General features: G+C 43.6%; 1 protein-coding gene across 2 annotated transcripts in view; it reads left to right on the top strand.

The window, feature by feature from the left end:
• The window catches only part of ctnna2 (catenin (cadherin-associated protein), alpha 2), a 1,308,817-nt gene that overhangs the window by 671,227 nt on the left and 611,902 nt on the right, over positions 1-25,688 (top strand). Inside the window, exon 1 of one of the 2 annotated variants that reach the window (XM_080195512.1) lies at positions 12,576-12,674. The exons of the other annotated variant lie outside the window; for it this stretch is intronic. The gene's annotated coding sequence lies outside the window, so the exon portion shown is untranslated. Of the gene's footprint in view, positions 1-12,575; positions 12,675-25,688 lie in introns of those variants that run through there. 2 annotated transcript variants of the gene reach the window in all.

Raw genomic sequence — 25,688 nt, 5'->3', positions numbered from 1 at the left:
AAGCATCAGTCCCGTCATGTGTTTAATCAGCTGTTCTGAGAAAGAACCGTAGGTTCCCTATAGTGCAGAAGGAGGCCAATCGGCCCATCGGGTTTGCACCGACCACAATTCCACCCAGGCCCTATCCCCATAACCCCATGCATTTCTCCTAATACTAAGGGGCAATTTAGCATGGCCAATCCACCTAACTCACACATCTTTGGACTGTGGGAGGAAACTGGAGCACCCAGAGGAAACACACACAGACATGGGGAGAATGCGCAAATCCAATAGACAGTGGCCAAAGCTGGGAATTGAACCCGAGTTCCTGGCGCAGTGAGGCAGCAGTGCTAACCACTGTGCCACCATGCCGCCCAAGGAACATACTGGGCTGGATTTGAAGGCTGGTGGCATGTGAAACTTGTTAGATGCCCACGCCACCTCCTTCTTACCCACTCCCATTCTGCTCCCCATAACATAAGGTGTGGATAAAGTCACCCACTAGGCTGTCCCCCCTTAGGCCTATTGCGGTCCTGAACTGCTCAATTAATTGGCAACAAAGGGCTGGAACCCACTTCCATCTGTCATTAAATACTGGACAGAAGCAGGCAAGCCAGAGCGCAGAGGCTACTTTTAAAAATAAGAACATAAGAAATAGGAGCAGGAGTAGGCCATCTAGCCCCTCGAGCCTGCCCCGCCATTCAGTAAGATCCTGGCTGATCTGAAGTGGCTCAATTCCACTTTCCCGCTTTCTCCCCACAACCCTTAATTCCCTTGCCTACCAAAAACCTATCTACCCACGTCTTAAATATATTCAGCGAGGTAGCCTCCACCACTTCAACGGGCAGAGAATTCCAGAGATTCACCACCCTTTGAGTGAAGAAGTCCCTCCTCAACTCTGTTCTAAACTGCACCCCCCCCCCATCTTGAGGCTGTGCCCTCTAGTCATGCTGTCCTCTCTGAGCGAGAAGAACCTCTCCACCTCTACCCTATCCACCCCCTTCATCATCTTATACGTCTCTATAAGAATCCCCCTCATCCTTCTCAACTCCAACGAGTACAGACCCAGTCTATTCAGCCTCTCTTCATAGTTATGAATATATGAATATGTGAATATATGAGGAGAGGCTGAATAAACTGGGCTTGTACTCATTAGAGTTTAGAAGAATGAGGGGAGATCTCATTGAGACGTATAAGATGATGAATGGGATGGATAAGATAGAGGTGGAAAGACTCTTCCCACTCAAAAAAGACAGTAGGACTAGGGGGCACAGCCTCAAGATAAAAGGGGGGCGGTTTAGAACGGAGTTGAGGAGGAACTTCTTCACTCAAAGGGTGGTGAATCTCTGGAGTTCTCTGCCCGTTGAAGTGGTGGAGGCTGCCTCGCTAAATATTTTTAAGACGCGGGTTGATGGGTTTTTGATAGGAGAGGGGATTAAGGGTTATGGGGAGAGGGCGGGAAAGTGGAACTGAGCAGCGACAGATCAGCCATGATCTTATTGAATGGCGGGGCAGGCTCGAAGGGCTGGATGGCCTACTCCTGCTCCTATTTCTTATTTCTTATAGTTCAACCCCCTCAACTCCGGTATCAGCCTCGTGAACCTCCTCTGCACCCCCTCCAAGGCCAAAATATCCTTGGAGGGATAAAAAGGTAAAGGCAAAATACTGCAGATACCGGAATCTGAAATATAAACAGAAAATGCTGGAAAATCCCAGCTGGTCTGACAGCACCTGTGGAGAGAGTAGAGAGCCAACATTTCAAATCCTCTCTTTCCACAGATGCTATCAGACCTGCTGAGTTTCGCCAGCGTTTTCCGTTTTCAAAAAGCTTTCTTTGAAAAAGTGGAGTGGAAGGGGATGTATTTTTATAGCCCCCCCCCCCACCCCCTATTGGGCTCTGCAGCAATTCCTCACCATCTTAAAACCCCAGGATTTACCCCCTCTCTTAGCCATCACTCTTCTGAATGCAACCATGGCAGCAGCCACTCTTGGTCTCTGACATTGTTGGGACTGCTGGAGATACTGGTCAGTCAGATTGACTGGCAGCTCTCGTAATTGGGACTTGCTGCCCACCGTAGTTAATGCACCCACACTCTCTGCTGCCTGTAAAATCCAGCCCAGTCCATCTCACTTTCAGTGAAGAGGGAATAATGTTGATATTTCTAGATTTTCTGTACTGAAGCAAAATAAGTTATGTACATGGATACTAATACATCCCCCTTTCACATCTGAACAACACTTCAGCACAAATAAAGTATAGTTTATTTATTAGTCACAAATAGGCTACCACAAAACCTGTTGGACTTTAACCTGGTGTTGTGAGACTACTTACTAGGCTTACATTAACACTCAAACAAAGTTACTGTGAAAATCCTCTAGTCACCATGCTCTGGCACCCGTTCGGGTGCACTGAGGGAGAATTTAGCATGGCCAATGCATCTAACCAGCAACTCGTTCGGATTGTTGGAGGAAACCAGAGCACCCGGAGGAAACTATGCAGACATGGGGAGAACGTGCAGACTATGCACAGATAGTGACCCAAGCTAGGAATCAAACCGGAGTCCCTGGTGCTGTGAGGCAGCAGTGCTAACCACTGTGCCACTGTTCCACCACATAGCCTCATAGGGATTTGCACTTGAGGAAGGTGCTTGATAGACTTCTCATGTTGATGAGGGACAAGTGCACTGCTGGGTGTTGTTCAGAGGGGAACTGCTTTTTTAAAAAGCTGACGATTGAGGTAGCACATATATTTAAGTGCCAGAAGTGAGAGTGGCATTCTCCCTTCGGGGACTACGTCCCATGGCAGGGGCAGGAATTGCAAGAGGTTGGGGAGAATGTTTTCTATTGCAGACACCAGTGAGAAAACATGACAAATCTTCCAGTCTTGCCCTCATTAAATATATACCTGGGGCTTTAGCAGCGTATTGCATGGAATTATGGTGTGCCAACATACCTGGGTGTCTTATTGAAAAGGTGCCTGACCCACCACTGGAAAAAAGATGGACCTTCTGAAAAAGAAGATGGATCTCCAGGAAGTCCTGAGGCTGGAAGATGGAACCCCTCAATGACACTAAATCTGGAAGAACCAACCTGAAGATGTAGTGTTCCAGGGTCGCAGGCAGCCCCACGTGGTGTTCAAGTGCATCCTAACATCTGCCCACCATGTTGTTCCAGACATGCTTTGGACCAGCATGTTTTCTCACTGACGTTGCGGAGAATCGGGTATGGGTGGAGGATTGCAGTCAGGCCTTCATCTGCATCCTATTAGCAGGATGCAAGTCAGTTTCATGCCAGCCTCCAGCCAGTTTCCCAATCTGCTGTGTTGGGCACAGCGGGAAATTCATGCTGTCGTAAATCTGATTTTCAGACCCCCACCTAAGGTAACAGCCCCAGCCACCGTCACTATTGGGAGAATTCACACTCCTCCATGGGCACCCGGCAAAATTCATTTCTTCGATGGTTATATTTTTGATCAATAAACCAAAACTTCCAGAATGACAGAATGCTCATTCAGGTGCAATCAATCTTAAAGGATACTTTTTGTTAAACATAGAACCCTACAGCGCAGAAGGAGGCCATTCGGCCCTTCAAGTCTGCACCAACCACAATCCCATCCAAACCCCATCCCAATAACTCCATGCATTTACCTTAGCTAGCCCCGCTAACACTAAAGGGCAATTTAGCATGGCCAACCCACCTAACCCGCACATCTTTGGACTGTGGGAGGAAACTGGAGCACCCGGAGGAAACCCATGCAGACACAGGGAGAACATGCAGTCCCCACACAGACAGTGACCCAAGCCGGGAACTGAAGCTGGGTCTTGCTGACCACTGTGCCAAGAAAGGGGTTGTTTTGGTCTTTGAATATGAAAAATATGTATTTTCTCCAGCTTCAGAAGTTATTGGAGGAACTTGCAACCTTTAGTTACTTGTTTGTGAAATTAATGATGGTTAGAAGAGTAACAATAGTCTTTAATGGCAGTCTCCTAGTCTCCTTCAGCAGCACCAACAGCCACTTCACCAGCAAAGGACAGGAACGCTCCTTTCATTTGCTATTCAATAGCTCCATCACATAACTGATCAGAAAAAAATCCTTCCAGTCAAGCTTGCATTCTCCAGCTGCTTCCAAATCTTCCAAATGGTATGCAAACACGCCAGTGAAAAGTTGTAAACAGAACAATGATCAAATTCCAATGATCAGGTGTTAATATTAACTTTATTAATTTATTAGTCACAGGTAGGCTTACATTCACACTATGCAATGAAGTTACTGTGAAAATCCCCCAGTCACCACACTCCAGCACCTGCTCGGATACACTGAGCGTCAATTCAAAATGGCCAATTCATCTGCTCACCTTTGGACTGTGGAAGGAAACCGGAGCACCCGGAGAAAACCCACAGACACAGCGAGAACGTGCAAACTCTACACAGTGACCCAAGCTGGAAATTGAACCCAAGTCCCTGGTACTGTGAGACAGCAGTGCTAACTGCTGTGCCATTGTGCCACTCCTATATGGTGCGTATGTAACTATCTGCAGTTTATCATCATGGTGATTTCTTCTTATCTCCTTTTCTGATGGCAGTGTTATTGATTTTCACCGTTACTTGCATCGTCCCTCATCTATGACTGAAGTTGACCCCATTATTTCTGAACCTAAGTTCAGTACGGTTGCCTTACATATAATCTAAGTCATTGCTCTGACGCAACAGTATAATTCTATCCTTTGTTCCAATTTGTGCCACCTGAATCAAATCTTCCAGTCTCCAGTGTGACTTGCCATCTATTTTCTATAGTTAAGCCATTCATTTCAGCTCTAAAACCATTATAAAGCCATTCATTGTGATTCATGTCAAATTAAGATCAGTTTAATTATTTCCTGTTTGCACTCCCAGCAGTGCTGGCCCTGGTTGACAACTTGAGCTTTTAAATTGGCTGTTCAAGTGTGGTACTTGCACTTTGAGCAGACCATTAAATATCTGGAGTTACACTTTGTTTAGTTGTGAAGACAGTTGGAAACAGAATAAATTAAATGCTGATTCATCCCCGATGTGCTTTCCTGAAATTGCTAACTCTGAAATGTGATTTGCTGAGGTACAGCCCTCTTTGACTGAGTGGAATGACATACAAAGTAGATGGGTGAGAAAGTTGATGGGTGAGGTACAGTCTTCTTTGACTGAGCGGAATGACAAACAAAGTTGATGGGTGGGAAAAGACCAACTGGTCCACCAAACCTGCTGCACATGTTCTGAAGGGCAATTAGGGAAGGGCCATAAATGCTGGCCAAGCCAGTGATGCCCACATGCCAGAATGTGAACGAAACTTGACTGAACACTTCATCCGACCAAGAATCCACCGGGAGCTCACCTAGACCAAATGTTATCTATAAAGACAAGAAGAGTGTTTAGCAGTGGGACGTTGAGTACAGGTTCAATTACTTTGGATTTAATCGGGATTTATTGGATATGTACCATTGCCAGATTGATTTCTAGTCCACATGCACAGTGATAATGGGGTTGCTGACATTTGAGACCAGTTGTATAAATTGGTCTTGATCCTGAAATAACACGATTATTCTAGTGGGCAAAGCCTAGGTCGAATGTTTCCTCCTAATGCATTCAGGATTCCTCTGTGGCTTCATCATTTTTCAAGGCGAGCATGAAATTTCAAGTTCAAAAGAGGAGGAAATGAAAATATCTGATCACAAAACTGTAAATACAACAAGAGTAATTTAGATAAAAGCAAAATACTGTGGATGCTAGAAATCTCAAATAAAAACAGAACATGCTGGATAAACACCACAGGTCTGGCAGCATCTGTGGAGAAAGAAACTGAATCATAGAATCGTAGAATCCCAACATGCAGAAGGAGGCCATTCGGCCCATTGAGCCTGCACTGACAACAATCCAACGGGAGGAATTTTCCCCTCCCACCTGCCACAGGAATCGTAGTGAATGGGACAGAAAATTCAGTGGACCATAGAAAGGTCCGTTGACCTCAGATGGGAATTTCTGGTCTTGGGGCACATACGGCTGGAAAATCTCACCCAACGTTTTGAGTCCATTTGACTCTTCTGAACTGAAGAGGGATAGAAAGAGGGGAGATATGTCAAACCCCTCCTCACGGACATCTCCCCCTTCACCCCCCCTCAGAAGCCCCTCAATTGCCAACCCCCCCCAAAAACATCCCACCACAAGCACCCCCACAGGCCCCTCCCACAGACACGTCCCCAAAAACCGCCCTGTTCACCACCCACTCCACATGGATAGTTCCCCCCACCCCCACAGATCCCCTTCCCAACTCATTTGCCTCCTGATAGATGGCCGTGACCCCCTGACCAGCAGCCTTTACCCCATGATTGATGCCCCTGATTCCTGATCAGCAGTCCCAAACCCCAATCGACAGCCCCATCACCAGCTTCCACTCCATGTTGAAGATATCCCCCCTTCCCCCCCTTCCCTCTCCTCCTCCGGTCTGACTTCACCCCTGCCTGGGCCTACCTTCTGTGGGGTTCTATCCCCAGAACCTCTCCCGTGGCACTGCCTGGTGCCAGGTGGGCAGTAGTGCCAGAGTGCCAGGCTGGGACTGCCAAGGCCCTGGGGGCGCTGCAGCCACCCCTCCCCCCCCCCCCACCCCAGTCCCGACCATCTTGGGGGGGACTCAATAGCCTCCAGTTCCTTTGGCAATGCCATCACGTCAGGTCCCCATTGGCAGGGACAACCTGTGATCCTTGTCGGTGAGGACAGCTACTGGAGACACCAGAGAGTAAAAGTGAGCCTGAACAATTGCATTTCAGGCTCACTCACAAGGATTTAAATTAGGTCATAAATATTTAAATTAGCCTCACTCCCTTCCTGGGTGTCAAACTAACATCAGAAAAAGTGGCCTGGAAGGATTGTGACCAGCCCACACCAGGCATGATTCCCATTTTAAGCCTCCAGCTGAAATTTTCTACCCTACTACACTACTTGATCAGTGCAGCAGGGTGGAAAAATTGTTCCCGTAACAGATTATATGAAGTTTGATAGGGAGATTAGAAGAGGTAGAGCAAAATAGAAGACCAGGGATAGGTCAAAGCTAAGGAGAGATTGACAGAAATGTCATGGACGCAAAGCAAAGTGAATGTTAATGGGAGCATTAAGGACTAAAGAAGGAGCTAATAGTGGCCTAAAGGTAGGATAGCAGAATTTGTTAATGGGAGAACAAAGGTCAGGGCACAGTGAAAGCAAAACAGAATAATGAGTGACAGATGACCCTGTGCAATGGAGGGCAGCAGGAGATGGGGAGCATTTTATGGAACAAACCAAGGAAACAAAAACAAAAAGGGAACCAGCTGGAGAGAAAATCCACAGTCTGTAAGTAATTGAGATGTGTGCGAAGATTGTTGAGAATTTCAGTGTATTAACTTTCTCAGTTCTGCTATGGGAGCATTCATATCCTGCCTTGCTTACAGAACCGCACAACAACCACATGAATTGAATGCTTACCCATATTTTCAGTGACCTTCTGATTATAAAGATGGGTGATTGGGGCATAATGCTTAGCACCGCTGCCTCACAAAGCCAGGGATCCCGGTTCAATTCGGGCCTTGGGTCACTCTCTGTGTGGAGTTTGTACATCCTCCCCATGTCTGCATGGGTTTCCTCTGGGTGCTCTGGTTTCCTCCCGCAGTTGAAAGATATGCATGCGGGCTAGGTTGATTGACCATGCTAAATTGACCCGAGTGTCAGGGGGTTAGCAGGGTAAATATGCAGGGTTACAGGGATGGGGCTTGGGTAGGATTGTTTTTGGTGCAGACTTGATAAAAACATAAGAAATAGGAGCAGGAGTAGGCCACCTAGCCCTTCGAGCCTGCCCTGCCATTCAATAAGATCATGGCTGATCTGAAGTGGAACAGTTCCACTTTCCTGCTTTCTCCCCATAACCCTTAATTCCCTTGTCTGTCAAAAACCTATCTACCCGTGACTTAAATATATAAGGCAAGGGGATTAAGGGTTATGGGGAGAGGGCGGGAAAGTGGAACTGAGCCACGACAGATCAGCCATGATCTTATTGAATGGCGGGGCAGGCTCGAGGGGCTAGATGACCTACTCCTGCTCCTATTTCTTATGTTCTTATGAGATGCAGAGCTTAAAAATCTTCCTGGAGCACCGACCTTCCAGTTTGTCATCGGAGTGCTGCCTTTAGGCCACTGCTGTGCTCTCAAAGCAACAACTTGACTGGGAAAACTCCAGTTGGGAACTAATTGTTGACCTCAACTACTTCATTTAGCTACCCACTGTTTGTGGCTTCCAGGGAAATGGCAGGATGGTACCATCAAACTGGCCAGCGGCACAAGATTATTCAGCTGCCCACCTCAGTTCCTACATCACAGTCAAAATCTTGCCCACTGTCTGCTTGTTCTGTTGAATGTAAAATATCTCATGGAAGAAGAGCAGGGAAGTCCTCCCAATGCTGCAGTCAATATCTATCCTTTAAGCAACATTACCAAAACATTGTAGCTGATGAGTTAGTTCAAGGCTGTTTAGTGGAGGTGGCTGTTTTTCTGCCTGTGAAGCAATGATAGTTATACACAAAATTAATTGATTGGACACAAAGGGTGGGATTTTACGGCCTTGCTTGTCCCAAAACTGTGAAATCCCACCCAAGGTCAATGGACATTTCCATTGTCTGATTCTGTAGCGGGCGGGGTGGTAAAATTCCGGCCAAAGTATTTTAGGAGGTTCATTGAAGATTAACTATGCCATATGGAGGCTGAAGGGAGACCTGATAGAAGTCTATTGAATTATGAGATGCATCTATAGGTTTGACAGTCAGAACCTTTCACCCAGAGTTGAAATGTCTAATACTAGGGGGCATGCACTTAAGGTGAAAGGGGGAAAGTGCAAAGGAGATGCGAGGGGCAGAGAGTAGTAGGTGTCTGTCAGGGTGTGGTGGAGGCAGATACAACAGGAGTGTTTAAGGGGCTTTTAGATCAGTGCAAGAATATGCAGGGAATAGAGAGATGTGGACCAAAGGCAGGCAGAAGAGATTAGTTTAATTTGGCCTAATCAGCATAAAATCGTGGGCTGAAAGGCCTGTCCCTGTGCTATACTGTTCTATATTCTATGTTTACATGTGTATGGATTTATATTTTTTATCTATCTCCTCTCATGTCCCATTCCAAATGATTCAGCACCTCCCCTTATGACTCCATTACCACTCAGTTGCAGACTATCCAACATTCCTTCTTAGTCCCCCATGTGACGTTAAAAATAATTCCCTCTCCTCAGGTATTGATCTTTTACAGAAGGCTGTCATTACAAGCCTTTTCATTAAAAAATGGTGCCCTTGACATTTGTGCCTGAAAACCCCATTCCTTTCTAGAGTTCTTCAGTGTGTTTTACCTCCGTAGCATGTGCCTATGTTTCTACCAACTCTAGATTTAAACCCTCCTTGTGGTTTCTTCTGGAGTTTAGAAGCGTGAAAGGTGACCTCACTAAAATACGTAAAATTCTGAAGGAACTTGACAGGTTAGACACTGAGACACAGTCTTACAACGAGGGCTGGTCATTTAGGACTGAGATTTTGAAGCAGTGTCTTCACTCAAAAGGTTGTGAGTTTTTGGAATTCTATATCCCAGAGTTGTGGATGTTCCAGCACTGAATAAATTTAAGACTGGGATAGACCAATTTCCGGGCTCTCAAAGAATCAAGGAACATGGGGAGGGGCTGGGTAAGTTGATGCACATGATCAGCTATGATCATCACTCTGAATGGAGTTGCAAACTCAACTAGCCATTTGATCCACTCTTGATGCTATTTCTTTTGCCCTGATAATTTCCTCCTCTGCTATGGGGTGAAGATTCCCTAACCAAAGTCGCAGAGGTAATCTGCTTGGATTTCACCAGAGTGGTGGTATTGATGATGAACAACATAGGTCAGATCCTCCAATGGTTATTTCATGTCACAGTTTGCTGTAAACATATTCAAAATATGCTGCGTTATTTTACTTTTTTTTATTCAAAAAAGGGATTCAATGTCTGGACATATTCTTTTTGCCTGCAGAAGACAGATCCTTGACTATGAATGTATGAAGCTTCTAACAAGGATAAGTGAGCATGGTGGAACTCCATGGTCCAGTTCACCATAGCAAGACCTTGACCAATCAGAGCTGACTTACCAACAAACAGGCACACTTTTCACTTTTAGTATAAATTGTGGTTCTCTTTGAAATTTGGCATTTAGTCATCTGTCCTGATGAGTGCATGATGAAAAGCTTCGACAACATGTCTCTTCACTTCAGTAACACTCAAGTTCTGTACAACCAAGCACTATTTGTACACTAATTTAAAGCAAATGAGGAAAGAACCAAACGCGACATAGGAAAAGCATTTTTGATCAGGGAACTTTTAGGATCTGGAATGCACTGTCCAAGAGTTTAGTGTTTATTTAATAGTGTCACAAGTAGGCTGACATTAATACAGCAATGTAATTACTGTGAAAACGCCCTAGTCGCAGCACTCCAGTGTATGTTTGGATACACTGAGGGACAATTTAGCATGGCCCATGCACCTAACCAGCATGTCTTTTGGACTCTTGGATAAAACTGGAGCAGCCAGAGGAAATCTAGGCAGACACTGGGAGAACATGCAGACTCCGCACTGACAATGATCCAAGGCCAGAATTGAACCCGGCTCCCTGGCGCTGTGAGGCAGCAGTGCTAACCACTATGCTACAGTGCAGTGTTGGGGGTGGATTTAATTCTGCCTTTCAAAGGGAAATTGGTTAATTATCTGAAGAGGCAACATTTGTTGTGGGCCAAAGGGCCTGTTTGTGCTGTAGTGTTCTATGTTCTATCTGGGGGAGTATGGGATGGGGTCGGAGCCTGGCAATAGCTGAGTTGGTCTTGTCGAGAGTTGGCATGAACATTATGAACTGGTTACCCTTCTTCTATGATTCTAACTAGGGAAAGAAGGACATTGAAAAGCAGAAATGTTTGAACAGATTGCATCCATGTATTTTAAAGAAAGGAAAATGAAGGGGAACTCGTGGCCTCAGCTCAGTGTGATTTGTCTAATGGTAATTTACTTTGATGTAACATTTTTATTGCAACAACTAGGATGCTATTGGGACTTGATGGTTTGACTTGTGAGAAGCTGGGTAGACTGGGACTTCTTTGGTGTATAGAAGGCTGAGAGGCGATCTTAAAGAGGTCTATAAAATAATGAGGGGCATAGATCAGCTAGATAATCAATATCTTTTCCCAAAGGTAGGGGAGTCTAAAACTAGAGAGCGTAAGTTTAAGCTGAAAGGGGAAGATACAAAAGTGTCCAGAGGGGCAATTTTTTCACACAGAGCGTGGTGAGTGTCGGGAACAAGCTGTCAGAGGCAGTAGTAGAGGCGGGTACAATTTTGTCTTTTAAAAAGCATTTAGACAGTTACATGGGTAAGATGGATATAGAGGGATATGGGCCAAAGGGGTGGGCAATTGGGATTAGTTTAGGGTTTAAAAAAGTGAGTGGCATGGCAAGTTCTTACTATAAACCTCTATGACTCCATGACTTTATAATCAACGGTAGTGTCCAATTTTGGACCTTGGTAGGTAGCTCCAGTGAGAAAGAGGAGAGTATAATGCATGAGGGTACATAAACAAAGAAGGAACAGTGTCTTCTAAAAGGATGCAGCAAGGAGATGGCCACACACACAGTTCAGTGAATACTGGAGAAGGAAGTGGTTGAAATGAAATGCTCAGGGAGACATCGACTGTGACCAGCAACTAGTTTTAATTTTGTTTGAATGTCCTTGTCTGTCCATAGTAGTTGCTGTTCATGTTAGATATTCTTTATTATCTACGCAGAAATAATACAAACACAATAGTAAAAAGAGTAAAGGTAATACTAAAATATAATTATTAATACTGGACACGACACTTTTCATACGAGCTTTCTATCCTTATTTTTATGAGGAAACCTAAAGCCCTTGAAGGAAATTTATAATGTCATCAGGACTCATAATTTACAATAGCATTATCTCAGCTTATTAAGTCTCATTCTTGAGTGAAGCATTCTACCACTATTGAGCATGATATTTAATCAGATCATTAGAGCAGTTTGATCATCAGAATATATAATGAAGGGCACAGGAAAGATAGTGTATTAGCTGCTGGGTCCTTTATTATACTTTTCCACAATTGGTCCAGATTTACACCTTCCAATCTTTGCTGGGGGATATTTCTTTTAGAAATTTAGAAATAGGCCTGCTGGAAGCCTGTTTGTCTGTGGAGAGCGCATAAGCATAAATTTGATTCCGACTCCACCCCATGCCCACATGTGCATTTGCTAGCATAGGTTGTTAGATAGCAATCAGGGCGATGGACCTGTTTATTTTATTCCCATCTAGTGTAGAGCATCAAGGTCAAACAGGAGTGCTTTACTTGCTGGTTCAGCCCAAATCACCAGTCATGATTTCTGATCTTATAAACAGGGTTATTATTTTTTGAGTCATAAATGCTGTAATGAACTAGTGCTACCTGCAATAAAAATCAGAAAATGCCAGAAATACTCAGCAGCTCAGGCAGCACTTTACCTTTTTTTATCCATCCATAGGACTGGGCATCACTGGCTGGTCAACATTTATTGCCCATCCTTAGTTGCCTGAGGACAGTTCAAAGCCAACCACATTGCTGTGGCTCTGGAGTCACATGTAGGCCAGACCAGGTAAGAATGGCAGATTTCCTTCCCTAAAGGCATTAGTGAACTCAGATGGGTTTTTCCGACAATGGCTTCACGGTCATCAGTAGATTCTTAATTCCAGATATTCTTTATTGAATTCAAATTCCACCAGCTGCTGTGCCGGGATGTGAACCCGGGTCTCCAGAACATTAGCTGGATTAATAGTCTAGTGATAATACCACTAGGTCATTGCCTACCCAGTTCTCAGTGAAGTGCTCAGCTTCATTGCCTTGTCACCCACTACAATGCCTTTCAAGCTTGACATGATGATGAGAGTGTCTTGTTTTTATGCTCCAGGTTAACCGACACCATTGCTGTAAACAAACTTTAACACTAACACATTTTCAGAACAGGAACACACAACTGCAAGGCATCTGTAGCCTTGTTCCAATCTTCTCCAACATGTGCTATCTGACCTTCAACCTCAAGGGCAGGTGACCCCATGTAGTATCATAACATAGATGTTTAGGGAGGGAATTACAGTGCGCCTAGTCTAGGCACCTGAAGGCATGGCCACTAGTAGTGGAGCAATGAAAATGGACATTCAAGAGGTTGGAATAGGAGGAGTGCACCAATCCTGGAGTCATATGGCTAGAGTAAATGACAGATAAACTGAGGGTTCAAAGTCATTGAAGGATTTGAAAATCAGTTGAGCAAATAATGTCTCAGGCATCTTCCAACACCACTCTGTGGATGGTAGTTAGAAATTATGGGACAATTGCTCTACTTTTTCTCCTCCTGTTTATTTTAATGGAAACCTTTGTTTGTCACCAACAATGAGATTGAAATGGAAACTTGCCACATGAAGATGCCATTACTGTGTATCTATTGTATAACAAAAAAACATGCTCAAATGCCATTACTGTGTATCTATTGTACAGGAGAAGAGACTGAATGACCATGTGATGAATAGGTTCATAATGCCTCTCAGAGTGAAGACATAAACTTTATGCATCTTGAGAAGGGAGGAAATGCTATGAATAAAAGCAGATTTGGATATTATCAGTGTGTTAGCAAGTGCCAGTTTTATCCAGTTAAGCCAAGATTAATTGTCTTTAAGGTTAAATGCAAATATGTTCCCTTTTTGCCTATCCCAACTTATTACAGATTTAATTGCGCAGTTCTTAAAGATGATTAGAAGGACTGTAAAATATGATATGGTCATAAGTGCGCAGCTTAAACTTCAATGTGTAAATTGAATAATGAATACATTGGGCCCTATTAAACTTGGTAAAGTCGGATATGAGGCGATTAGCGCGATCCGTGCCCGCGTCCGTGCAAATGCCCACTTTACCAAGGCCCGAAAATGGGCATGATCCGAACCGTACCCAAAATGGGCATGATGCCAATTTAAATGTATTTGCATGTATTTAAATTGACTTAATGAAATGGACGCCCAATCATACCTACATTTTCTCCCTTTACCATCGCGTTCACCCATCCAAATTTGGCGTGGAACAGACATGCTAAGCAAAGGTCTGTTTTGGGCACTCCAGCTTCTGGAGAGGTAAGTTCAGAGCTTCCAAATGCTTCCCGACTCAGTTCGGTGGTGGGAGGAGGGTGGAGGGAGGAAGTGGGGGGAGGAGGGAGGAAGGTCAGATGTATTTGTGGTGGGGGTGGTGGTGAGGAGAAGGGAGGTCAGATCATTCTCTGGTTTTGGGGGGGGCGGGTGTGAGAGGAAGAAGGCTCAATCATTCTCTGGTGGGGAAGGGGTGAGGAGGGAGACCAGATCATTCTTTGGTGGGGGGATGGGGAGAGAGGCCAGGTGGATCTCTGGTTTGAGGGGGAGAGAGGGGACAACGGGGAGGGGGCAGGAGGGACTGCTGCCCTCTGCGGATGATCGGTGAGGGGTGGGGGGGGGGGGACCACTGCAACTCTGTTGGTGATTGGTGGGGGAAAAGGGGGCAGGGGGTCCCAATCGGTCTGGGTACCGGGAGTGGTGGGTAAAGGAGATAGTTATGTTGTGGAGGTGAGGGCGATGTCTGTGGGGGCCATCACTCCCGCTTTTTGATTCCGGGCCGCTTTATCTGCTGTTTGCGGCCCGGAAGTGATGTAACAACTGCACGTTTTTCAACTTTTTTTTCACTGCGCGTGCGCATTTCAAAGCTCCGATTGGAACTGCAGCATTTCGGGCGCAATAAGCCCTGCCCAAAGAGCAATTCAGACTCATGATTTTTTTTTCCAGGCTGAGTGCACATGGAGGCACCTGAGAACAGTTTTTCAAGTCGGGTCTTAATTGCGCCCAGATTCAGCACATAGAATCAAAATGGTAAAATCGGGCCCATTGTGTCCAAAAGGATTTAGCTGAAAATTGATACTTTATAGAATCCCAGAATGATAGCATAGAAGTAGGTGATTCGGCCCACCATAGCCTTGTAGGCTGTCTGCAAAAGCAAATCAGCTACACTCACTCCGCTTCCCCTTTGCCCTGTATTTCTTTTTTCCTTTGTATTCATGAATTAGGAGCAGGAGTAGGCTTTTCGGCCTCTCTATCCTATTCCACCATTCAATAAGATCTTGGCTGAACTGACTGTAACTATCTCTAGTAAACTTTCACCCCCTTCTTGATGAATCTGTCTAGTTTTGCCTTGAAAACGTACTAAGACTCTGCTCCCATTGCCTTTTGAGGAAGGGCATTCCAAAGATTCTCAGTCCTTTTGAGAGAAAAAATTCTTCTCATCTCTGTCTTAAATGGGCAACTCTTTATTTTTAAGCAGTGCTGCCTATTCCAAAAGACATGCTGATTGGGTGCATTGGCCATACTAAATTCTCTCTCAGTGTATGGGGAACAGTTGAGGACTCTGGGTCTGTACTCATTGGAATTTAGAAGGATGAGAGGAAATCTTATTGAAACTTACAGGATACTGCAAGGCCTGGATAGAGTGAATGTGCAGAGGATGCTTCCACTACTAGGAAAAGCTAGAACCAGAGGGCGCAACCTCAGGCTAAAGGGACACTCCTTAAAGCAGAAATGAGGAGGAATTTCTTAAGCCAGAGAGTATTGAATCTGTGGAAGTCTTTGCCACAGCAGGCTGTGGAGGCCAGATCACTGAGTATCTTTAAGACAGAAATAGATAGATTCTTGATTGATAAGGGGATCGGGGTTATGGGGAAAAGGCAGGAGAATGGGGATGAGAAAAAGAATCAGCCATGATTGAATGGTAGAGCAGACTCGATGGGCTGAGTGGTCTAATTATGCTCCTACGTCTTGTGCTCTTATGGTCTTTGGCGCTGGAGTGTGGCAGCTAGGGGATTTTCACAGTAGCTTCATTGCAGTGTTAATGTAAGCCCACTTCTGATGCTAATTAAAATAAACATTAGTTCTAGATTCTTCCACAAGAGGAAATATCCTTTCCACAAGCATCCTGTTTAGACCCCTCACTATCTTATGAATTTCAATCAAGTCACTGCTTACTCTTCTAAATTCGAGTGCATACAAGCCTAATCTGTCCATCCTTTCTCATAAAGTAACCTGTCTGTAGCCAGATGAATTAAGCAATTTTTTTGCATCTGTTTCCACCATAGAGGACACAAGTAACATCCTAGAAATAACTGTAGATCAGGAAATGGAAGGGGCTTACAGGGGGACAGATACGGTTGCTCGCCCCTTTAAGGGCTGTGCTCCAGGGAGGAGTCATGTGACCTGCTATCCCAATCTGGAATGGAGTTGGAAATTCACTGGGCTGTGTCTGGACTTGTTCCAGTGATTGGACTCAAGGGATGAGAACAGAAAGATCATTTAGAACACCCAGTAAATAGTTGTTTGTAGTTGTAATAAATCGTTGTGATTCATAAGTTAAGAGCCAATCACAAAAGTTATTGCACTGCCCATTCTAGTATTAGTCCAATAAACCTCTCAATTTGGAGATGTCAGGGGTAAGTTTTTCACTTAGAGGGTGGTGAGTGAGTGGAATCGGCTGCCGTCGGTGGTGGTAGAGGCGAACTCGCTGGGGGTCTTTTAAAAGACTTCTGGATGAGTACATGGGATTTAATGGGATTGGGAGTTACAGATAGTTCTATGGCCTGGTAGGTATGGATAAGATCGGTGCAACTTGTGGGCCAAAGGGCCTGTTTGTGCTGTAGTGTTCTGTGTCCTATGTAATTGCTTCTAATGCATTTACATACTTTCTTTAATAAGGAGGCCAATACAGTATACAGTTCTCCAGATGTAGTTTCACCAGTGCCTGCCTTGTACAACTGAAGGATAATCTCCCTACTTTTATACTCAAACCCTCACAATAAATTATGTCATTCTGTTAACCTTCCTAATTATTTGCTGTACCTGCACATTAACCTTTTGTGATGCATGTACTAGGACATCCAGATCTCTCTGCACTTCAGAGCTCTGAAGTTTCTCATCATTTAGATAATATGCTTCTTTTATATTCTTCCTGCCAAAATGGACAATTTCCCAATTCTCCATGTTATCTGCATTGATCAGCTCTTTTCCCACTCTTTACGTCCTCTTCATAACTTACCTTCCAACCTATCTTTATATCATCAGCAAATTTAGCAGCCATATCTTTGATTACATTGTAAATAGTTGACAGACCAGCACCGATCGCTCTGGCACACCTCTAGTTATATCCCACCTACAAAAAAAAATGACTACCATCTGGTTAGCTACCAATCTCTTATCCATGAATATATGTTGCCATCGACACTATGGGCTTTTATTTTCCATAATAACTTTTGATATGGCACCTTATCAGATGCCTTCTGGAAATCTAACTGCAGCATAACCACCAGTTCTCCTTTATCCACAGCACATTTGACTTCGACAAAACTCCCCAATAATTTGGCTTAATATGATTTCCTCTGCCCAAAACCGTGTTGATTCTCCCTGATTGCCTTGAATTTTTCTAAGTGGTAATTGTTTATGGCCCTGCCATAAATAGCTCCCAATATTTTTCGTATGACAGATTTTAAGCTAGCTGTCCTGTAGTTTCCTGCTTTCTGTCTCCTTCACTTTTTGAATGGAGTTAAATTTGCTATTTTCAAATCTAATGACACAGTCCCTGAATACAATCGCTGTTGGAAAATTAAAACCAAGAGATCAACTATCTCACCAGCCACTTTTTTTAAGATTGTGGAATAAAATCCATCAGGATCCAGGGATTTGTCAGCTGTAGGTTCAACTGTTTGTTAATTATCACTTCCCCAGTGATTATAATTTTTCTGAGTTTATTCCTTTCTTCTAATTCCTAGTTTATAGCTATTTCTGGGATGTTATTTGTATCATGAACACCAAAGTCAAATACCAGTTCAATTCACCTGCCATCTCCATATTTCCCATTATAAATTCTCCAGACCCACTTTCTATAGAACCAACATATGTTTTAACCCTTTTCTTATTTAAATGTCTACAGAAACTCTTACTGTCCATCTTTATATTTCTAGCTAGCTTTCTCTCACTCTAATTTTCCCTCCTTATTAATCTTTTTGTTATTCTTTGCTCTTCTCCATATTCTGTCCAATCTTCTGATCTGCCACTTGTCTTTGCACAGTTAAATGCTTTGTCTTTAAGTCTGTCTCTATCGTTGTGTTTTTGAGTTAACCATGGAGGATGGTCCTCGTCTTGGAATTTTTCTTTCTATATATTTATTTTGTGTATTCTGAAATGTCCCGTTAAATGTCTGCCATTGCATTTCTATTAAACTATTCCTTAATGTCATTTATCGGTTCATTTTAGCTAGTTCTGCTTCCATTCCCATGTAATTGTCCTGACTTAATTTTAAAATACTAGTCCTCTTCCTTTCCTCAAACTGAATGTAAAATTCAGTCATTTATGATTCTTGCTACGTAGCAGTGTCTTCACAATTTCAGTTCTTTGACAGCTTTGCCATCTCTTTGACAACTTGACAGTTCTTGGACTCATCTTAGACAGCTTGCCAGGCATTTACCATGGCTAATCTACCTTACCTAAACATTTTTGGACAGTGAGGTGCAATTAAGCATGGCTAATCCACCTAACAAGCACATCCTTGGACTGTGGGAGAAAAATGTAATACTCAGGGGAAACCCATGCAGATATGGGGAGAACATGCAAACTCCACACAGTCACCCAAGAGCAGAATTAAACCCAGGTGCTGTGAGGCAGCTGTTCTAAGCACTGCACCACTTTTCTGCCAATGGGAACTGTTTAATCGTGCCTACACTGGGGAGGTGGTACTGCAATGGTAATATCATTGGGCTAATCCAGAGGCTGAGGCAGATGCGCTGGAGAGATGAGTTCAAACTCCACCTTGGCAGCTGGTGATATGCAAATTCAATGAGTAAAGCTTGAACTAAAAGTTAGTCTCAGTAATGGTGACCATGACTTGTGACTCCAATCCCACAGAAATTTGGTTGACTCTAAGTTGCCCTCTGAAATTGCCTAGCAAGCCATATGGTTCAAGTACAATTAGGGATGGGCATCTGGGCATCAAATGCTGGCCTTGCCTATGAAAGAATTAAAAAAAGAACCCTCAATACCTCGATCCATTCTCTTCTGACTGAACCTACCTTGCTGTAAGGAGAACAACTGCAGCACCTGCAACCTATCCACGTAACTGAAGTTCATCATCCCTGGAACCATTCTTATATTAGTTTTTCTGCATCTTCTCTAATGACTTCACAATTGTTCCAAAGTGTGCTGTCTACAATTCCACAGTTGAGGTTAGAATCAAGAATCCTGCAGTGCATGAAGAAGGCCTTTCAGCATATCGCGTTTGCATTGACTATAATCCCACAAGGCGATATCCCCATAACCCCATGCATTTACCCTAGATAGTTCCCCGACACTAAGCATGGCCAATCCACCTAAACCGCTCATCTTTGGACTGTGGGAGGAAACTGGAGCAACCAGAAGACACGGGGAGAATGCACAAACCCCACACGGACAGTCACCCAAGCAGGGAATCAAACCCATGTCCCTGGTGCTGTGAGGCAACAGTGACGGGCGGCATGGTAGCACAGTGGTTAGCACTGCTGCTTCACAGCTCCAAGGTCCTGGGTTCGATTCCCAGCCTGGGTCACTGTCTGTGTGGAGTTTGCACATTCTCCTTGTGTCTGTGTGGGTTCCTCCGGGTGCTCCGGTTTCCTCCCAGAGTCCAAAAATATGTGGGTTAGGTTGATTGGCCACGCTAAGAAATTGCCCCTTAGTGTCCAGGGTTGCGTAGGTTAGAGGGATTAGTGGGTATAATATGTAGGGATATGGGGGTAGGGCCTGGGTGGGATTGTGTTCGGTGCAGACTTGATGGGCATCTTTCTGCACTGTAGGAATCTATGATCTATGATCTATGCTAACCACTGTGCCGCCATGCTGAGGTTGAACCAGTATTTTAAAACATTACCTTATTATTGCTTTTGTTCTCTTTGCCGCTACTTAATATGTTCCCCATCCTGTGTGCCACTCCTTTGCAAGTGTGCAGTTTGACATTATATAAGGGAGTGGCAAGATGGCACAACAATATTTTCTGCTTCTAAACAGATGGCCCATTGGCTCTGGAGTTTGCGGGGAGGGGGTAAAGAAGGGGAAGGTTGGGGGGTGACAAGGGGTGCTGTTTGGGTTTAGATCAGTCCATTGTCTCCCTGGGATATTTTGAATTGACTTTGAAGGGAAAAAGAAAACTAACAGAAGGTATAATGCAACCAATTACAAATCAAACACGGAATATTGAATAGAGAAAATGATCAATAAAGAAAATGTGGGAGTGGGGTAGTTTCTAGGGGGTCTCACAATTGCATCCTTTTTGAGAATGCCTTTGTTCTTCTCCCGAAATGGACCACTTCACACTTCACAACAGTAAATTTCATCTGCCAAATGTCTGCTAATTCTGCCGACTCTGTCCCCATGAAACCAATCCACTGTCCTCCTTGGAGTTCATTTTGAGGGAGAAGGAGAAAAAAATATCATGTACCCTTAACTTGCTGCACCTTGTAAAATCTGGAGGTGCTCAATTTTTAATAAAGCAGCCAGCAACATTTGTTTCTAAGCGCAGTTAACACACTGCTTTTTTTATAAAGCTGTTGCTAGGAAGGGGGAGGTGATTAGATTAAAATGTCCGATTAGATTTCAGCTGGACAGTTTTTTTTTCATTTGGACCTTTGAAATCTGATGTATTGTCAATAACGTGAGTTTTCTAAGAGTCTTCACCTAGGACAGCCCTTACATTCTACACTTCCCCCTCACCCACACGCACCTGCCGAAATCTTGCTGCGTTCAGGCTGGTGGGATCTTATGGTCCCACTGATGGTGTGTTGCTGCCGCAGGTTTGGTGGTGGCAAGGGGTGCATTAAATGTTGACAATGGTGGGACCACCAGATCCTACTGTCAGCAAGCAGTGCACCACCTCCAACTGCCACCAAATACCGCAAGGGGCGAGAAAAATCCCATCCACTGTCCTTGCTATACATTTACTGTGTTTTTTTAAAAATAATTTATGAGATTCTGCTCCTACATCATTTCTGATTCTGGCCGTAGCTCTGTAGTTTAGTAGTCCTGCCATTCTGCCTCAAGCCATCTTCAGATATTTTTCCTCCTTGTTCATCCATCAAAACGCTTGTCACAATGTTGATCATGCCAACCATATGGAGTTCCTGGTGATTTCACAGGGCAAAAGTTAATAAACTGATCTGGAGCCAGTTAATAGCAAGACCGGACCCATTGTTCAGCCAATGATATGACAGTGGGTTATTCAGTTGCTAACCAAATCATTCCATAATTGTGCATCTCAGTTATTGTACAGTAAATTATGTAATGACACATCTTTGGATGTGTTTTGAATGTTTGACTAATGACCTTATATTGTCTTTGAGTTAAAAATCCATGAAAGTGTGGCAACAAGTCTGAAATGCGGACTTGACATTTATTCCGATTAATTCAACTCAGTGCTGAATTGAATTGATGTGCTACAGTTGAGATATTATAGCTGCTATTTGTCACTGTTACAGGCATGGTGATTTAAAATCAGACAGAGGGAAGAAGCACTGCAGTGAACCTTTACTAGGCCTGACTAAAAATACCAAAACTGCAGAAAAAGTTAGTCAACTCCAAAGGAAAGTATAATAATTGGTTTTAACTATCTGGTTAGGAGACCCCCAATTGAAATTCCCAGTATTTACCATGATATGTTAAACAAGAAAGGGAGCCTAGTGATATTATCACTTGACTATTAATCCAGAAACTCAGCTAATGTTCTGGAGGCTTGAGTTCGAATCCCACCGTGGCAGATGGTGGAATCTGAATTCAGTAAAAAAAATCTGGAATTAAGAATCTACTGATAACCATGAAAGCGTTATTGATTGTTGGAAAAATCCATCTGGTTAGCTAAAGGGAAGGGCATCTGCCGTCCTTACCTAGTCTGGCCTGCATGTAACTCCAGAGCCACAGCAATGTGGTTGACTCTCAACAATTAGGGATGGACAATAAATGCTGGCCAGCCAAAAATGCTCATGTCCCACAAAATGAATTAAAAAAAGAAGTGGGGGAGGAGGGAGAGCAGACTCCTGAGACATTGCACATATTTATTTTTTATTCACTTATGGGATGTGAGCATCACTGCCTAGGCCAGCATTTATTGCCATCTCTAGTTGCCCTTCAGAAGGTAGTGTCGAGCTGCCTTCTTGAACCACTGCAGTCCCTGAGGTGTAGTTACACCTACAGTGCTATTAAGGACGGCATTCCACGATGTTAACCCAGTGAAAGATCAGCAGTATATTTCCAAGTCAGGTCAGTGAGCAGCTTGGAGAGGACCTCCAGGTGGTGGTGTTCCCATGTTTTTGCTGTCTTTGTCCTTTTAGATGGTAGCGGTCAGGCATCTGACAGGTGCTGTCTGAAGGATTCTTGGTGTATTCATGTAGTGCATTTTGTAAATGATGTACACTGCTGCCACTGTGTGTTGATGCTGGTCGTTAGTGGACAGGGTGACAGTCAAATGGGCTGCTTTACCCTGGATGGTGTTGAGCTGCTTAAGTGTTGTTGGAGCTGCACCCATCCAGACAAGTGGAGAGCATTCCATCATCCTCTTGCTGGTTACAAAATTTAAGTTCATTACACCAATGACATGGTTATGTTGCAAATCAGCAGCCAGAAAGAAATATTTATGTTTTTGTTATTCAATCTGCATGATCGCTATACAGGATAATTGAAACACTTTTATAAGACACTAATGTCTGTCATTGTGGTTCTCAAAGTTGTCCTCAATTTTAAGCCATGTAGCTTCCCACTTATTTCCCACACTAATTTAGCATGAGTCATCTGTATCTGAAGATTGATCAAATGCGTAAGATTACTACTTACTTAACCCTCTTTGAACATTGTTCAAGTTCCATATAAAGTATTCCTTTGGCTTTTTATGAGTAATCAGCCATAGTGAAGGATAATACCAAGATTGAAAAGAATTGAGATGAATCAGGATGCGGCTATTGGGTGGTCACAATTACTGTATAGACTACTTCATATGATGAATTAACTGACATGGGGTAGGGCACAGTGAAGCACTGCTACATCACCGCTCCAGAGACCCAGGCTTAATTCCAGCCTCAGGTGACTGTCTGTGTGGAGTTAGCATGTTTTTCCATGTCTGTGTGGATTTGCCCTGGGTGTTCCAGTTTCCTTCCACAGTGCAAAGATGTACAGGTTAGATGGAGTGGTCATGTTAAATTGCCCCTTAGTGTCAGTGGGATTAGCAGGTTTAAGTACATGAGGTTAGGGTGATAGGAGCTGGGTCTGATTGTTTCTGCTGGAGGCTCAATGGACCAAATGGCCTCCTACTATACAGCAGGGAATCTATGTTTAAGTTTTGCATTTAGTTTTATTTATTAGTGCCATAAGAAGACTTACATTAATACTGCAATGAAGTTACTGTGAAAATCCCCCAGTCACCACACTCCAGCGCCTGTTTGGGTACACTGTGGGAGAATTTAGCATGGCCAATGCACCTAAACAGCATGCCTTTCAGACTGTGAGAGAAAACTGGAGCATGAAACTATAGAACACAAGAACTCAGCACACAGTCTATCCAAGACGAAAGAAATTATTTCAAGATGCACCCCATTGCCATGTTACAGAGGCCACCAAAACTAGTAAGTTCAGGAAATCTGTTTGTTTCGATATCAGCAGCGAGGCCATCTTGAAATCTAGGAAAAGTTGCAGATAATATTTTTAAAAACTGAAGGCAGATCAAGAAATTGCCTTCCAGCATAATTCTATGCTCAAAAAAACTCTTAGATGGCCCAAATGTTTTGCTTTGAAACCCTCCTATAGAATAAAAAGTTTGAAAAAAATGAGTTTGCTGTACACCCATTCTTAAAAAAAGTGATGACATTTAACACTTAACACTGTAACTACATAAAAACATTAAATGATGAAGAATCCAACTTACCAGGTCAGTTTAGATTTATTCAAGGGCCAAATCCACCAGGAAATGTGGCATCCTTGAAAAACAATGTTAATATTATTATCGTACATCAGGTCTCAGTAAAAAAAAAATCAGAACAGTTAATTGTTTTAAATTTTATTTTATGTGTCACAAGTAGGCTTACATTAACATGAGGAGAGATTAAGTCAGGATTGTATTCACTGGAATTTGAAAGAGTGAGAGGGGATCTCATAGAAACATGTAAAATTCTAACAGGATCAGACAGGGTAGATTCAGAAAGAATGTTCCCGATGGTGGGAAGGTTCAGAACTAGGGGTCATAGTTTGAGGATACTGCTAAGTCTTCTAGAACTGGGGTGAAGTTAAATTTCTTTACCCGGAGGGTGGTGAATGTGTAATTAAGGCCAAAACGTTGTCTGATTTCAAGAAATTAGATATCGCTCTTGGGGCTAAAGGGACCAAGGGATATGGGAGGAAAAGTGATCAGGATATTGAATTCGATGATCAGCCACGATCAAGATGAATGGTGGAGCAGGCTCAAAGTGCCGAATGGCCTACTCCTGCTTCTAGTTTCTCTATTTCTATGTAACGTTCTATTGAAGTTACTATGAAAACCCCTGAGTCATCATGCTCCGCCTCCTGTTTGGGTACACTGAGGGAGAATTCAGCGTGGCCAATGCATCTAACTAGCATGTCTTTTGGACTATGGGAGGAAACCGGAGCATCTGGAGAACCCCACACAGTCACGACAACAGACAGTGACCTAAGCTGGGAATCAAACCTGGATCTCCTGCTGCTAACCACTGTGCCGTCCCGTGCCATGGAATATTGTATGCCAATATCCCAAACCGACCTCCAGCAAGAATAGGGATGAGTTACGTAGACTTTGTACAGTTCTGTACGATCTAGAAAAGTTCCAATTATTGTTCTTACAGCGGAGACATTTAGATTTTGATGGGGTAAAGAAGAAGAAACTGTTTGCACTGGAAGCAGGAACGTGGGTCCCCAGAAGACTTGGTGGTAAGAAGATTAACAAAGGATCTATGGGGGAGAGCTGTTTTCTTGTTTTTCTACAGTGAGTTATTGTGAACTGGAATACAGTACCTGAAAGGGCAGTGGTCATTCTGCAAATCTATCAGTTAGGAAAGAAAATAAATCACAAATGGGACTAGAGTTATGTTGGACCCTTGACGTTTGAGGCATTAAAGGTTGCAAGACAAGTAGTAAGGTTATAACAAGCCAGCTGGAAACCTGGGTTGTGTATAGAAGTATAGAATATGAAATAATGGATGGCACTTTGGAAGGAATGTCAGAGACGAGGATGAAAAGGATTGATGAGAGATGTTGCAGCAGGATTGACTGAAGTTCCCAAAAGACTTGCTGTTGTAGTTTTGTTATGCATTCCTTTATAGAACTATGTTTGCTGTGTGCACGTTTACATTTTCATTTAAGAGACACGATATGGCTTATATAGTCTAACACCACCATCATTTGCAATAACTAAACAACATCCAAATATCTGAACTGACTTTTTTCTTGAGGTGCTGAGATTGTGGATTTGAAAGGGATCTATGGACTTGTTAATCAACTCTGCTACCAGAAGGGGAAAGAACAGGCTTAGCAAAATGTGTTTGCTG

This window comes from Carcharhinus amblyrhynchos, chromosome 1 (assembly GCF_965287045.1).
Source record: "Carcharhinus amblyrhynchos chromosome 1, sCarAmb.v2.hapA, whole genome shotgun sequence".
NCBI classification, from domain to species: domain Eukaryota; kingdom Metazoa; phylum Chordata; class Chondrichthyes; order Carcharhiniformes; family Carcharhinidae; genus Carcharhinus; species Carcharhinus amblyrhynchos.
This window is presented reverse-complemented; position numbering and strand designations above follow the sequence as displayed.